Source organism: Haliotis rufescens, unplaced genomic scaffold, assembly GCF_023055435.1.
Source record: "Haliotis rufescens isolate VD_foot unplaced genomic scaffold, xgHalRufe1.0.p SCAF_18, whole genome shotgun sequence".
NCBI lineage: Eukaryota > Metazoa > Mollusca > Gastropoda > Lepetellida > Haliotidae > Haliotis > Haliotis rufescens.
The window spans coordinates 10,243,061-10,260,052 of record NW_025963868.1 but is presented as its reverse complement, the minus strand read 5'-3'; the positions used below and the strand labels follow the sequence as shown (position 1 = coordinate 10,260,052).

Sequence of the window (16,992 nt, the reverse complement as noted above, 5' to 3'; positions counted from 1 at the left end):
GTAAACAATTTGTCTTTGTATTGCCACAACAGTTGATGTAAACTATATTTCTTTGTGTTCCCACAACAGTTGATGTAAAAAATATTTCTTTGTGTTGCCACAACAGTTGATGTAAACTATATTTCTTTGTGTTGCCACAACAGGTGATGTAAATAGTATTTCTTTTTGCTGCCACAACAGTTGATGTAAAAACTATTCCTTTGTGTTGCCACAACAGTTCATACAAACAATATGTCTTTGTGTTGCCACAATAGTTGATGTAAATAGTATTTATTTTTGCTGCCACAACAGTTGATGTAAACAATATTTCTTTGTGTTGCCACAACAGTTCATGCAAACAATATGTCTTTGTATTGCCAAAACAGTTGTTGTAAACAATATTTCTTTATGTTGACACAACATTTGATGTAAACAATTTATCTTTGTGTTGCCACAACAGTTGTAAACAATATGTCTTTGTGTTGCAACAACAGTTGATGCAACCAATATTTCTTTGTGTTGCCACAATAGTTGATGTAAATAGTATTTATTTTTGCTGCCACAACAGTTGATGTAAACAATATTTCTTTGTGTTGCCACAACAGTTCATGCAAACAATATGTCTTTGTATTGCCAAAACAGTTGTTGTAAACAATATTTCTTTGTGTTGACACAACAGTTAATAAAACAATATTTCTTTGTGTTGACACAACAGTTAATGTAAACAATATTTCTTTGTGTCGCCACAACAGTTGATATAAAATATATGTCTTTGTGTTGCCACAACAGTTGATGTAGACAATATGTATTTGTGTTGCCACACTAGTTGATGTAAACAATACGTCTTTGCAACAACAGTTGATGTAAACAATATTACTTTGTTTTGCCACAACCGTTGATGTAAACAATATGCCTTTTTTTGCCACAACAGTTGATGTAAACAATATGTTTTTGTGTTGCCACAACAGTTGATGTAAACAATATTTCTTTTGTGTAATGCTTTCACAGACAGTGACATTACAGTTAACCATGGGTTGAATGATGTTATTTTAATTGATGTAAAGAGCACTCCTTTATGCAACCCTATCACAGACAGGGGGAACGTAGTTAATCATGATCATGTTGATGATAATGGCGACGATGACAAAGACGATGACAATGACTATGACAATGAAAATGACGACGATGATGATGATGCAACATGTAATATTGAAACAAACACAAGTCAGTTCAACTCACAACTCCAAAGACTCGAAAGTATTTATTAAAATAGACCAATTCTTTTCCTTCTCTTATACTCATCTGTTATTTTAATGCATCAGGAACATTACTTTTGTCTGAAGTTCGCTACTTTCATAATGATACAATTCTTTTCTGTAGTACACATATGATGATACTGATTCATAAGTAAATCAGTTTTGCCTTAAATGTATCAGTTTCTCCAGACACAACACAATGATACTGAGTACGGTCCCCGCACACACGACGATGAAACCACCTCCAATCTGGTTCACTGTGATTGACTTCAAGATTCGTTTTTGTGGACAATTTGTCAGGTTTCTCTTGACAGTCCATTTCGCCCAGATTACGTCTAGTATGCCACTCGCGGTGAGCTGCGACATTCTGCCATTGAGACAAGAAAACGCTTGAGTTCTGCTGCTTGAACACCGACTTCCACAAATTCACATATTGCGCTGATTTTATGTTGTGTAAAAAGTTATCCGTACAATTTACGCACTAAATACACATTAATACGATTCCACTAGTTATCTGCTTTGGTGACATTTATTAAATGCCATCAAGGAATTAACTTGGGAATCTTCAATTACCAGTTAATAGTTGCAATGTTTCCGTTTTATGTATTTCATTACAGTTTTAACTATTGCAACTTGATTAATATATGTTGACTGAAGATTTTATCTCAACTTACACGTTCTCGAAGTCGGCTTTCAGGGGGGACCTTTGAGGCAATCCAAATGCCACGTGTAACCACAGTACACTTTCTCCTAGAAGCTCCAATTGGCAGTCTTCAGACATTAGGCGGTTTGTAATTGAGGCATGCTCCACAAGGGCATACTTCTCACTTCTCACTCTTTTGAAATGACTCTCAACATCCGAGGCAAGAAACACAGGGTCGTTGGCAGCTATCTTGGCCCAAATCCTTCCATTGACACTTGATGGAAGACTTGACTGACAATGTAAAACTTCATTAGAAACTAATTCATCCATACATTGTACACAATTCTTTAACAATAAGGCTAATCCAAAACACATCAACTATATAAGTCTCTCGCATTGCTGGCAGATGCTCAGCTACATTATTCAAGTCACATCATTCATGTCATAGAAGTAGGGAATCACAATATGCTGATACCGCCCTGTCCTTAATGTGAAATAGATTTCTAGCAACTTATTTCAATAATGATCAGGACACAGTCGTTGAGTGTATTGCAAGAGGTTCATTTTTTAATATATGAAATAATATGTGCAACTTAACGTATTGATAACTGTGGTTAGCTTTGCTGCATCTTTTCTATAATAAACATGTAGCTCATCAAAATGCAATCCTGTACCTTACTGTACCATACACAACTGATTTGGACCATGTAGTTAGCTCATCCATACCTTTAGTGTATGACTGTGCATGTCACCAATTCTCGTACCAACATTCTAATGAACCCCATTATTTGTTATCAGGTCATCATCGCGGTGTGCATTGTGAGAGTATCATCATAAAACACACAATAAGACATAACCTAGGCTTAATTTGATGGACAAACTTATTTGGACCTTGAAATTAGCTGACCCGTACATTAAGTATGTGACCAGATATTCCACCAGGTCTCTTCCCTATAGAATAGTCACTGTCCAGAAGCCCCACTAGGTCAGAGAAAGGTTTAACATCAGTCTGTGCAGACATAGCGGCGACCAGGTTGGCACAGTAGACTGTCGCCATCACCATCATCAGCATCCACCATGACGTCACCAACACCTTCCCGGGTAGAGTTCTAGGATATTTACTAAAACCTGCAAGTACAAAAGTAAGTAGGTATCTCCGAAAAATATGCTTACTGTAACACTTTCAATAGACCCAAGATATTGAACATATTTCCATCGTCATGTTTAAAACTCTGTTTAGTCCTAATCATTACTGAAATGTTGGCACAACAAATTGTAGTCATGACTTGTACTATACCCATCATGATTGAACCACCACCTTTCCATGTAGAATGTACGGACACAATTTTAACCTGAAACATTAATCTTATATTGGGGATTTTATAGCCTAGGATACACATACGTTTTTTAGGTACATTTTGTTTCACTGCATATTCATCAAATCTTGAAAACATAAATATGTTGCATCTGCACATCTGCATTGTGATACATGTCATCCATTTATTTCTTATATATAACCACTGTACATGTACACAAAAGAGGTTGATGGGCATAGACAAATATTGAGAAGCCCTTCTTTGTGATGCACTTCATTTTGTACGTACCCTGCTTGAACAGAGATCCGGTGACCTCCCAGCAAGCACTAAGCAGATTCTGTTTCACTTTCTTCACATAAGTAACGCCGACATCGCCAGAGCCTGCAGCTGTTTCGTTCCAGCCGAAATCCACACTTTCGAACACAGCCAACAACAGAGGACATAGTCCTGCCACCAGGAGCAGAATGAGGTACACCATAGGCCTGAGTGGTAGCGCCAGAAGGAACAGGGAAGTAGTACGTTGTTTATCATGCCTCTTGTACAGCACGTCAATGTGCGCTGTCCGGATCGGCGGATAAATGTATTCCATGTAATGAGATCGGCCTTCATTTATTGCAAGGCCACAAGCAGCAAGGTCAACTTCCTGCAATACAATATAATTATTCTGGGTTACAATAAACTAGTCTAATTTTGGCATAAAAAGTATATGTGGATCGTATTTATTTTCATTTCAGGGTAAGTCATGCACTACATGAAAAGCAAAAGGTCTTAAGTCAATCTACCGTTCTGTTTAGCTGCCTCACAATTCCATCATAGGTTCCGTTGACAGGAAGTCCCCAAGACTGATCCTGTGGTTCAGTCATACTGTAACTTAGAGGAGAAGAAATTTTCATACAGTAAACTGTTACTTTCAAACTACAATCTCCCATTCAATAAAAGTGACATGAAGAGAACTACAATAAAACTATTGATAGTGGTCAGGTGAAGCAAAAAATAACTTAAAGTGTCTTACCTAAAATTAAGAACAGCGGCGATGGTATCTAAAATATCTATTGCATATCCTTTATACTGCGTTGTTCCATTGTTGGTGGACTTCACATTGTATACAGATGCCTGAAACATTGGAAAAACACATCTTCCGTCCATATGGGAATAGGGATGATGGTTGTATCATGAACACTGATGTCGTTTTTCGTAAATTCCCTTCAAGCACCCGCTGGGTGCGCTGATCCGGCCGGTCAACCTTAACCTGACAGCGCATGTGGTGTGCGCGATACGAGTGGAACGCGTTACCACCACACCTATATTCAGTTAACCAGCATAGGCTTCACCTCAATCAGTAACGTTCACGCTGGTGTACGAACAGTATACCTTTCGCCTTAACAATGATCTATCTGTTGTCATGTCCTGACATATTAGTTTCCTTGATTCCATGAAACATCAGGAATGACCACGACTGCTCATATTGTAATAATAAACCCCTGGACAGCCATTGGTGAGGTGAGGTGAGGTGAGGTGAGGTGAGGTGAAATTGGGTTTAACGTCCAGTCCAAGGTTATTGCACTTATATAGCGACGTGCATGCACGTATGTGTGTGTGGTCTGATAGCCGTTGGAAGCGATCTCACTGTTAATGGTTGCTCTGTTGATATTTTGCAGTCGGTACTTAAAGTGTTGCTCTTGAGGTTTGAATGTCACACTTTTATAAATGAATTTTTCATTGTATACGTACCCATATCTATGTTCTATTATCGCTGATCAGGCTATATGCATGCATTTCAGCGTAGCGGCTAGGCGATGTGGTATGCGATAAATATTGACAATTTTGACAAGTATTTATGAGGTATATGTCTCTTTAAGAGAGGTGAGATTTTTTCCAAGAAATTGTAAAAGAAACGAGCTATGACAAATTATGTCATTAACTTCAGATCATAATACGATGTTAAAAAAAAGGAAATAACAGAAATGAAATCCATTTTAATATTTGTAAGGGTTATTTGGTGCTTGGTGTAGAAAAAGGTTTACTCGATGAATGGTGGCGGTTTGTTGCCAATTACTACCATGATTATATTTCAATAATGATACATAAAAGATAGACGTTTTTATGGCATTTTTAGAATTATAAATATTTGAAAATTTCTATTTTTCAGACACAGAAGAGCATATATTGGCAAACCAACTTTCATCTTATAAATTAATTTTCAATCTCTATATTGTTGATTGTATTACCATTGCAGTGTTTACATCCAATTTGCTTTTACAATGATCAGATGATTGTAATAAATGAAGCTCATTCTTAATTTCATAAGTAGTTTCATAAGTATAATATGTTATTTGTCACAATCAAATAACATAAATAAATGCATTTAGACTTTCTACATGGAGTGGTCGTGGGGTTAAATTTGCATTTATGTCTTGATAAAAATATTAGATAAAATTATTTTTAAATTATGTTTGCTTAATGCTACAGGTGTCTAGAAACACTGTTGAATGAAATCAACATAGCTATAACAGGATAGTGCATGGGTTGAAAGGGGAAAACTTATCAACATATGTTACCAAAAGAAGACCATACAACAATAATTTACATCTATCTATGTAACATTCACATCTTGTGGGGTAGTCAGTATCATTTGCTGTTTGTTGGTACACAGCATTATCTTCGACTGCTTGAGGGATGGACGAATATCTGTAATTTATTACTGTTTTGAGAGCATGAGTATCAGAATTTTGTAAGAAATGGGTCACTAAATTAACACCTGCGATTAATTAAAGCACTAAATGATGGGACACAATTTATAGGGGGGGGTAAAATATGATTATATTTCGAACTATGTTGTTTGTTGATAAATGCATGGTAGATTGCCAAAGAGTATTGTCAGAATAAAAAAATTAAATTCAGATGTTAGAGGAAATGTTGATATGAAAGTAACATTTAAAATCAATTGTTTTAATTCTGTTATTCCTTTGTAAAAAAGTAGTAAATGCATGATTGTATGCTAATTATAGATCAGCGGTAAAGGCCTGTCAGTGGCGTGTGCTGCAATGGAGGCTTATCGCCAAGTTTGGTACATTTAACTCCATGGTGGTATGAAAACTATTTGTTCAGATTTGAATGCTGCAACAGTTGGAGACTTTTCGTGAGAAATAACATAAAGGCTGATAGATAAAATGAGTTTGCATTATTTATCGATGTGACTGACAGAATGCCTCGCCGTTTTATGACGTAGAAAATGACGTGGCAACATACCGTTTTTACATTGCGTGTCAATTTTTTCGTGTTTTAGTTAAAAACAAAACAAATGTTGATATTCTAAACTATTAACCATACAAAATATGTGATAGTTTTTAAAAATATTCAGTCATAAACAAACGTGTTTGAATGAAGCTGCAACAGGGTAACGTTTTAGCTTGGCTCCGTCTCTACGTGTCACGAGTCGTCGCAGCGCACCTTGATTCGGGAACCTTTCCGGAAGCGATAGGTTAAACCATCACTTACATCATTTCAAATAGAGAGTTACTGTCCTTGACACCGGGTCCCCACGTTTCAATTGAAATTTCAATGTTCTTTCAATATTGAAACAAGTGACCATATCACAAGCATTCGAATCGACTTTTCGGTACTGTCTCAAATAGAACCGGGATGTCTTGTAGCAAATTACTTCCCTCCTCTGTATGAAAGAAACAATCTATTCAAAGCAAAAGTCCATTCATATCGTTTCAATTATTTGACGCCATTTAATATATATCAAAAGGAGAGTTATTTCCCTTTGGAACAAAAATGACACTAAATAATAAATTTTCAAGCCTCTTGTTTTTTTTAAACATTTCTTGTGACAGACAATTTCTTTCTTTTATCAACAGTCTGAAGCGTTTTCGTTTTCAAGCATTATTCAGGACAATATACTTATTATATTTGCAGGAATAACATAAACGGCAGAAAATCACGTTTTTAAAATGACACCTATATTTAGAGTCGGATCAATATTCTTTCAACATAGTTTTATAGCATTGTATCTTTGTTTGTTTTTAAAGCCGCACTCAGTGATATTCCAGCCATATGACGGCGGTATGTTAATAATCTTATCTGGACCAGACAATCTAGTGATTGACATCATGAGTATCGATCCATGCATTTGAACATGCGTCAACCAAGTCAGCAAGCCTGACCTGCCAATCCCGTTAGTCGCCCCTTACATCAAGCATAATCGCCTTTCACAGCAAGTATGGGTTGCTGAGGACCCCTTTAATATTCTACCCCAGATTATTTAGAGACAACATTGCTTGGTTTGTCTCCTGCTTTTGTTTAAGCTGAGGGTGTCAAGAATGCAGTAAATATACATAAACAGTGTTATGCAAAACGCTAAGGCCATAGAGCATATGTACGTCAAATATAAACGTATGAAGACAAACACATCCATATATAATATTCTGTATGCTACATACTTTGTACATATCAATGTCATGACAATAGATGGGCAGACGACGGACCATAACGGGTTAGCTCACAATTCCTGGGTTACCTCGAGAATAGTCACCAGCAAACGTCTGTTGTTATATCCATAGGCAGCATTAGGAAAATAGCACAGGTTGATGTTTCTTTGGCTACAAGCGGCTACTGGTACCCACTCATTTCGGGCAAGGTGATGTTTTAAGGTGAGAACGCTATGCATCCAACACTTAAAAAGATATTAAGCACAATTTGGGTGAAAGATTTGAAAACACTTTGCAGTCAAGATGACTTGGAATAACATTAAAATGCACATTCTAGACAGCTTACAAATCAAACCCAGAGAACTGCAGAGTAGGAAGATGTAAGATGTTGTGAATCACGAGATATTCTCAAGTAAACTATCACAATTACAGGAACCCTTATGAGACTGTTTAGAGTCATGCTAAATCTGGCTACAATCTTGGTATAAAAACGCAGGTTTATCAGATGTATGTCTATCGTAGCCAAATAATTACATAGACGGATATGTAGAATTATTAATGATAACGTGCTGCACGGTTGTGCACCGCCATCAAACGCCAATGTTTCAATTAATTGAGCATACATACCTTATAATGATGAAGCACTGCTACAACATTTTCCAAGTAAATGAACTCTGGTAGATCAACGGTGTTCTCTTCTTTGTGAAGAAGTAGCCACTTTGAATGATGTCGAAAATCAGTCATTCCCCTTGTCTTTATATCGAAAGAGTCGACCTAAATCACAAGGATTTCTATAATGTCCAATAAACGATTAAAATATTACAGATTAATGCCCACATTTTGCATTCCATGAGCACCTTCAAAATCGGGAGTGAGTCATTTAAATTTTTTCATGGTCGCTTTGAACATTATTTCAAATGTTTTCACCTTACTGTGCAAGAAAGGGCCATAGTAGCGCAAGTCACATCCTCAATTATATTGTGTATCATATCTCCATTCCATTATAATATATACCCTATTTCCAGTCCATTTCAAATGACACAATACCAAAAATAGACATCCAAAACACTTATAAGAATATGACAGATCACACATTATAAACACAGGCAACAGATCACAAACAACTGAAGCCGGGGCTATGGGGACTTTGTTACCTGCATGGTTCCCCAGCATGATTTACACCATCCCAAGATTAACCATAAATTAAGATGTTCAAATATTCTGCGGTTGTGGCGAATTGGTCCGGGAATCTATTTAAACAGAACAGAGCTATGATACTTTGGATATATGATGATGAACTGTGTTAGCATTTTGCGTAAAATGTGTTGGCAGGCCAAGAGACACAATGGGGCCATTGTATCCTTCCACAGCAACTTTTCAACACCATTACAGGATCATATAACTTCATTTTACACACGACATGCTGGTGAGGATACCATATAAAGCTAATAATGTTGAAACAAACCATCTTCATCAACTCGGTCATATGCCTATGACTCATAGAAGCAACCACGTGTATATCTGGGAAGAGAGCCTCGTGGATTTCCTGTAAGGTATTATTCACATCCATGACGCTGAGGTCATACACAAGAAACTGGATACTGTTGGTCAAAGATTGGATACGAGCAGGTACTAAACAGCCATTCTCTGAAACAAATAATCAAAGCATTTGTTCTTCATGTCAAAAGTGAAATGTGCTTATAGAGATTGCATATACTAGTGAAAGAAAACAAAGGCAGGCATAAGACACCAACGTTTCGTTCATCAAATTTAGTCAATGAATACAGTTTGATGCCCTTACAGTAACAATATGGTTATACTTGTGCAATTGTCTAAAAACAGAAACACAAAAGTCAACAGGATCTCTGATCAATGTAAAATGTAAACGTTTTACCATTCATTGAAGCTTCATCTTACTCAGGAATAAGACTGACTCTGAAAGGTATGTACACTCAACCTTGACCCCATTTCCTTGGGTAACCCCGTGAGAGTTTCCCAGGCTTCGCTACCAATAACTTTTATTTACTCCTTCTGGCTCAAACACAGAGATGAAGTATTTCTAACCAATTTATGTACACCGTTTATGAACTACATGCATTTTGAAATTTTCTTCATTCTTCAACAATATCAGATAACCACAATTGTCGATCCAAGGGCTTCATGTATGAATACAGCTTTAGATGTGCTTGAGCTGTCACCCAGACTGCCATGACATCCTTCTGAGATGCGTTGGTGACACATAGTAAATTTCACTGGATGTTATAATAATGCTTAGGCCAAAGAACTTCAGGGGTGCACTGATGTATTCCGTTCTTCCAAACTCTTGACATTAACCAAACATTCCCCAGTGGTTGTTGAGCACGCTTCAGCTAAAGCAAGCAGTCCAGGATTCTTGTGGATTTTGGAGGGATCTAAGGTCACACCCTCTTTGAGGACGAATGTCGCTGATGTTGGTATCTGTATCATAACATCCTATGGCTAACCACTGGCCTCTTGAAGAAGTTGTTCGCCAAGTTGGCAAACAGGCATCCCTCTTGGGTGACAGGTTCGTTGTTGGATAAGGTGTCAAAGTGCCAAGCCTCATAGATGTGAAGCACCTGATGGCCACAATATTCAACTGTTGAACTCTTGGCCCAGGCTCGGTCTTCTTCACTGTGGAGGCAGGAATAATCCAACTGTTCTTCAGCACAAGTGCGACACAAAGAGAATAAGATTTCATGGACGCGGTAAGGCAGAACAGAGTGGTTGAGGTGAGTGGGTGGCAATATCCGGCACTAGATCAGGCCATGAAGCTCATACAGCGGAGACACTCGAAGATGATCTTTGGGATGTCCTACGGGGAAGGTACCATACTTGCAAATGTAAAGATAGAGAGAAAAGACATCTATATATTGAATGATTTCATCTTGTTTGCCTTCGTGGAACAACTTGGTGGCATTCGTTCGTCCTCCAAAGAAGGCATCTCTTTGATCTAACGCCTCTGGCATGTAAGCATGTGGACGTTACAGTGTAGGTCAGGAACGCTGTCAGGTCAGCCTGATCTTTCAGTTCTTGAAGAAAATCAAATTCCCACTGGATCACTACTTGATTGATGTCAGGACGTTGCTGTAATACAATCGATACAGGGTATGATGGTGCTGTTCACAAGGTGGCGTGTCTTTCACATCGATCTGACTTGTAACAGCAAGGATATCCATGCCAGAAGCACCCCCAAGAATGCATACACAATGTGTGTTGTGGAGTCGTAGCCGTCCACCATGTAGCGACAGCCATCAACACTGTAAAAGCCAACTTCTCAACCATTATGCGCATGATGTACGAGCAGGTCAGGGTGTGGATGCATGACTGAAGACAGTAGTGACACTGCTGTTGGTAGCCTTGAGAGGGTATGATAGGAATAGGCTTTAGTTACAAAAACTGTTTTCGAAATGTCTGCAGGCAGGCCATTGGTAGAGTCACTGGTTCATAAAAAGGGTCCACGTTGTTCTGAAGGATGAAAACATTGTGGAATGCAACACACCCTCGACGCAAAATGTCCCCATGCTCATCCAGATCAAAAACAGCAGCTTCAGGAACATACCAAGTCAAGAAGCTTTACGTTTAGTGGGAAACATGCAATCAAGATGATCATAAGTAGAGACAGGAGGACAAAGATTTTCATAACCTTAGCGTGCTTCAGTGTTGAAAGTTGGGGAAAGTAAACTTTCTTGAGTTCAATCAATGCAAACGTTTAAACAAACTGCTTCAGAGACATGGCCTAGAAATTCAGTGAATCTTTGAAGATGAGACGTCCTACGACCCTCTGTGAGATGTGTTGTCCTCAGAAGGTGATTTGTGGCGATTTTACTCTACCGGATTGCAGGTGTGCCTTGCGTTTTTTCTTTGATTTCTCCTTCTTCTCTGCCAGACTGATCAACCAATCCCCATGTCATTCAAGGTTGTAGGTCTTTCAAACGGTCAAACTGGCTAGTGTAGTGTATTCACGATAAAACATTGTTCTATCTTGACGTCATTTCTGGAGATTCGAACATGCATTCACATCTAGAGGACGTCGTATTTTGCTCGACGTTATTTTTGAGAGGAGAGTGTCTCTTGAATGGTTCCTAATAGATGTAGCTGGGCAACGCAGATAACGCGATGGCCGAACGATCGCATCCAAAAGCGGTTTATTCTCCCTGGTATTGTACGATTAACAACAACCTGGCCTATTTTCTGGAATACCTGGAATATTGCTGCATGCGGCATTAAACAAACCAACAAGCAAAATATACTTCCAAGTTATTAAATAGCAACACCCTGTTCACTGTAAACGAAAAGCGTGAAGATCGCCAAAACACGAGCATTTATCATATTTAATAGAGAAACTTTTCTTGAAAAAGTATATATATATATATATATATATATATATATATATATATATCATTTCAAATCTTTTCAGTTTCAAAACAATGTGCATACATATCTTTAATACAAATGAATCTCGGACTGTAATTTATATTAGAAACGTATCAGGTTCACATCAGATGAATAAGCGAACTGAAAAGCTTATGGTAAAAGGGCAGATCATTACCATTGCTCCCATGTAGTAAAATTGCAACTCTTCTCCACTGGAGTCTTTGCAATAAATGATGAAAGGGTTCACCGTTCTTTGAAGCAATGCTTGTCGTGAAACCTAAATGATAACAAGATAAGTCAGCAGTTCACATCTAGGAGGGGGCGGTCGGGTAGCCTAGTGGTTAAAGCATTCGCTCGTCACGCCGAAGACCCGGGTTCGATTCCCGACATGGGTTCAATGTGTGGAGCCCATTACTGGTGTCCCCCGCCGTGATATTGCTGGAATATTGCAAAAAGCGGCGTAAAACCATACTCACTCACTCACATGCAGGATACATGTATCTGTCAGTGAGGTTTCCGGGTCACAACAGGTTCCCAGACACCTATACTATTTGATCGAGGCAAAAGCATGCATTAAGTTGACTTTGTTGAATGCTTGTCATCGTACCCCGACGGCTTGTGGCGTTGCCTATTGTAACAATCACTGACAATCTGACAAGAAATTTCTGGAATATTGGTTAGTCTTACGTTATGCAAATGTATATATTGATTGAGCTTTTGTTGTTTCAAGCCAGCTATATGACGGCATTCTCTGCATAATCGAGTCTGGACCAGAGTCCAGTGATTGACATCATGAGCAATTGGGATACGACGACATATATCAACCAAGTCAGAGAGCCTGACCACCCGATTCTGTTAGTCGCCTCTTACGGCAAGCATAGTCGCCTTTTAGGGCAAGCATGTGTTGCTGAAGAGCTATTCTAACCCGGATCGTTACGAGTGTGGGGTTTGTTGTGTAGTAAGAGGTTAACGAAACGAGACGAGTAGTATAGGTAATGATGGTTCTGCCGCAACTCCACTGGAGCAGGATTCATATACCTATACTGCTACTACAGGAGGAATTTTTTATGCCAAAATGATGATGCGATTTAATGATAGTCATGAGATTAAGTTAAATTGGCTCTAGCTCACCAATACCTGGGGCCAATCATTGCTTCTATTAGTGATGTGATTCAGCGAAAGTCGTTTTAAAAGAAATATCAATATTAATTAATAATGGATAAAATTTACTATAGCCCACGAGGATATTGGAAAGGTGTAGGAGCAATAAAAAAATTAGCCACCACGGCTAAGGTATCTAAAGATGTGGCCAAGGATTGGTTAAAGAAACAAGCGATGTGGCAGATATACTTACCGGCACCGCGTTATATACCGAGGAAGAAGTTTGATATTTTTACAACGAATGAAGTTCATCAGGCTGACCTCTTGTTTCTTCCCCACGATAAGGTAAAACGCAAAACGTACAAATACGCTTTAACCGTAGTGGATGTGGCTAGTCGATACAAAGAGGCTGAGCCATTAACCTCGAAAGAATCAACAGAGGTAGCTAATGCACTGAGTCGCATATATAAACGCGGACCGCTAAAATGGCCTAAGCTATTTCAAGTAGATCCCGGTCGCGAGTTTATGGGATCGGTAACTAAACTGTTAACAAAGAACGATGTCAAAATCGTCCATGGTGAAAGAGAGGCCCACCGCAGTCAAGCTATCGTCGAAAGATTTAACAGGACATTAGCGGAACGTTTGTTTGGCTATCAGTATGGGATCGAAATGAAATCGGAGCGATTGAGATCAACCGAATGGGTGACACGATTATCAGCCGTTGTATCAGCGCTGAATAATGAAGTAACGAGATTAATAGGGAAGAAACCATCCGATGCTATTAAAATGAAATCAGTGACTTCCGAATCTTCAGCACCGAGCAGAGGCAAAGAACGAAAACTTCCGGATAGAGTAAGGGTAAGATATTTATACCAGGCCGGTGAACTCGAAGGAGGCCTACGTCATGCAACCGATCCCATATGGTCCCTTAAGACGTATAACATTAGTCGATTGGTTACGAAAGAAGGAGAGCCTATTCTTTATTATCTTCAAGATGGACCGGGTAGGGCATTTGTACGAGAAGAGTTGTTCATAGTTCCCGATGGTACGGTATTACCACCATAACCATAAGCATAGGTAGTTACACCATCATTATCAATCCATCTCTTTGTATCTAAGGGGGATAGTGATGTCTTGTTCATTCTTAATCCATATATCCTATGATCGTAACTTCTTAAAGAGTTCATCTCGTGTTTGAACGTTCTACCGTTGAATAATGATTCTTTATACTGTTCGTGTTTGATATGCTTTTTTACAACGTACTTCTTAACGCCCTTAGCTTTTCTTATCTCTCCATTATCGGACTTCTTTATAGAATACATCTTAGGTCTTAATCCCACATACTCCGCTATAGGGGTCCCAGCACATTCATCCTTCATCTTACCTAACACCTTTTTATTTACAACGCTGTGCAGTGGATTATCTTTTGGGTAATCGCTCGTGTCGTACATATCTATTTTTTCTGCCATATCTTTATACACATCCTCGGTTTGTATTTCCATCAACAAAGAATCTGTGTCGGTATATAACACCTCGCATCTATCGCCGTATTGCTTCTTAAGTTCGTTGTAATAAAAGTCATACATTAAGTGTTTTGACAAGTCGAGAATACTCATACCAACGTACACCGGTCTGTTGAATTTTATATTACTCTTCTGCATATGCAACGCGGCTAAGTCGTTATCGAATATCTTGCTTCTGTTAAAAGCCGGACTGGCTATAAGTTTCCTGAGTCTTTCTTCCTCATTAGATCTGACTAATTTAACATCAACACGCTTCCTTAGATTCTCCATAGTTTTACCAAATACCGAGTTATTCATGAGCTTATATAGATTCTTTTCGAAATCGCCTGTAGCTATCTTTCTTAAATCTGTGTTCAACCTTATATAGGGCTCCATCCAAGGGCTTTGATCAAACTTTAGAACTCTGTGTATTTTCTTAAGTTTCATACCTAACGATAGATACAACTGGAGATTTCTGTAGTGAACTATATATTTTGTCTTATCCATCAAATTTGGTACGAGTTTTTCTACGTTAGCTAACCTACTATTACCCATCAAGGAGCGTTGATATTCCGACATCCAGTCTTTATTAACCATTAATCTTTCGGGAGCTAGCGGATAACTGTTATGATCTTTATGTAACGAACTTGGATATTCCAAGTCAACTTCTAGTATGTACCCTTTATTCACTTCGATATTATGGATTTCATTCACTTCGATATCATTGACCCACTCAAAACCACCAGTGGGTAAAGGTTGACTCATAGCCCATCCGTACAAATTGTTAGCGTCGAGATATAATATGTGGGTGTCGGGTTTACTGGGATCGTATCCTTCCACTAATTTATTATTAGCCTTAGAATACCTTTTAGCTGCCATCGATATACCACCTCTTAATCCTTTCTCAATAAACAAGTGCATATCGTAATCTGTGAGTAGTTTTAGTTCTACGCCGGTCTTCTTCAACAATGCATCCCACGATAGTCCGGGGCTGGAATAGTACCATGCCGGATCCAAGCCGTATTGTTTGAAACACGTCTTTCTAAATATCTCGAATATATCGGCGAGTAACAGTACATCGGTTTTTAAGTACAGATCGTGATAATCACCTAAATTCTTACAACCTAATTTATCCCACACCGTCAGAGCGTGTTCATAATCGGCATCTGTTATTCTAGATTCTGTTAAGTTACTATAGAATGATTCGAGGGGTGGTAATTCAGTTTCTTCGAATCTAGACCAATCATCCATATATTCGTAAGGATATACACCTTTTCTCAGCAACAAATGACGAGTTATCTTATCGGTATATTGATTTGTTATCGCGAAGTCATCGGGATTGTTCGCATTAGCTAAATTTTCCAGGGAAGATAACAGAAACTGTACGGAGTCTATGAATCTAAGCCCATTACTTTGCTTTGTTCTAGATTTCTCATCCTTGTCCCTATAATGTATAGGTTTAGTCAACGAGAACGATATGTATTTTTCCATATTGTTAGGAATGCACGTTAAACCACCGTCGGTCTTCGAGATAGCTTGCATAATGAGATGTGAATCGTATCCCCTAAGGTTATGAAACACAACGGGGATGGGTATTGTTTGAGAGTTCATTTTTAGTTTCAAGTTACACTCGTTATGAGCGGGTCCCCGATAATTACCCGTGACGTGACAATGATCTCTTACGGAATCCCCATCTAGGGGTTTATTACAAACGTGACAACTCGTTGACTTCTTATAGGCACTCCAATCATCCCTCGTCATACGCATGGGTATCTTACACGATAGTTTTTCCCTGATTATTCTCTCTTCATTTTGTAGATATTCTAGGAACTTTCCCGCTGCATCGGGACCTCTGTAAATCACGGGAGTGTTTGTTTTCCCATCATACCTTACAACTATATATCCAAACCCACAAGGAATATGTTCTTGAGTTTTGTACGTAAAACTATTATCTTGATTATTATGGTTGGTATTTTCTATGGGTTTGATAAGCGCTTCGAAGTCGGCGTAAATTACGTACGGTACTGGCATTTGATTACAATAATGTTCAAATTTTAATATATTTTTTCCCTCTTTAGGCATATCGATCCTGATAGCATTCTGTCCAACACCTCTACAGTCTTCTTTATGCGCTTCTAATAGATCTTGTCTGCTGTACCCATGCAGGCATCTTTCACAGAAATATTTCTTTCTAGCATGTTTTGTTTGATCGTATAATAGCCTGTTTAAACTCTTTATCCACGTATAATGATATTTACCATCTTTTTCGATCAGAAATGAATTGATTCTGGGAATATTTTCCGGAGCGGAGCTTATCCTGTGTACAACAATTCCTTTAGAATGTCCGAAAACATTTATAGCTAAATT

At 38.4% G+C, this 16,992-nt stretch overlaps 1 long non-coding RNA gene across 1 annotated transcript; it reads right to left on the bottom strand.

Moving 5' to 3' along the window:
• Positions 1-1,275: 1,275 nt before the first annotated feature.
• Positions 1,276-2,622, bottom strand: LOC124121897. The gene is made up of 3 exons (XR_007221794.1): positions 2,605-2,622; positions 1,910-2,169; positions 1,276-1,602 (listed from the first exon to the last, which is right to left on the bottom strand). It is a non-coding gene; the product is annotated as an uncharacterized LOC124121897 (long non-coding RNA).
• Between the last annotated feature and the right edge of the window lie 14,370 nt (positions 2,623-16,992).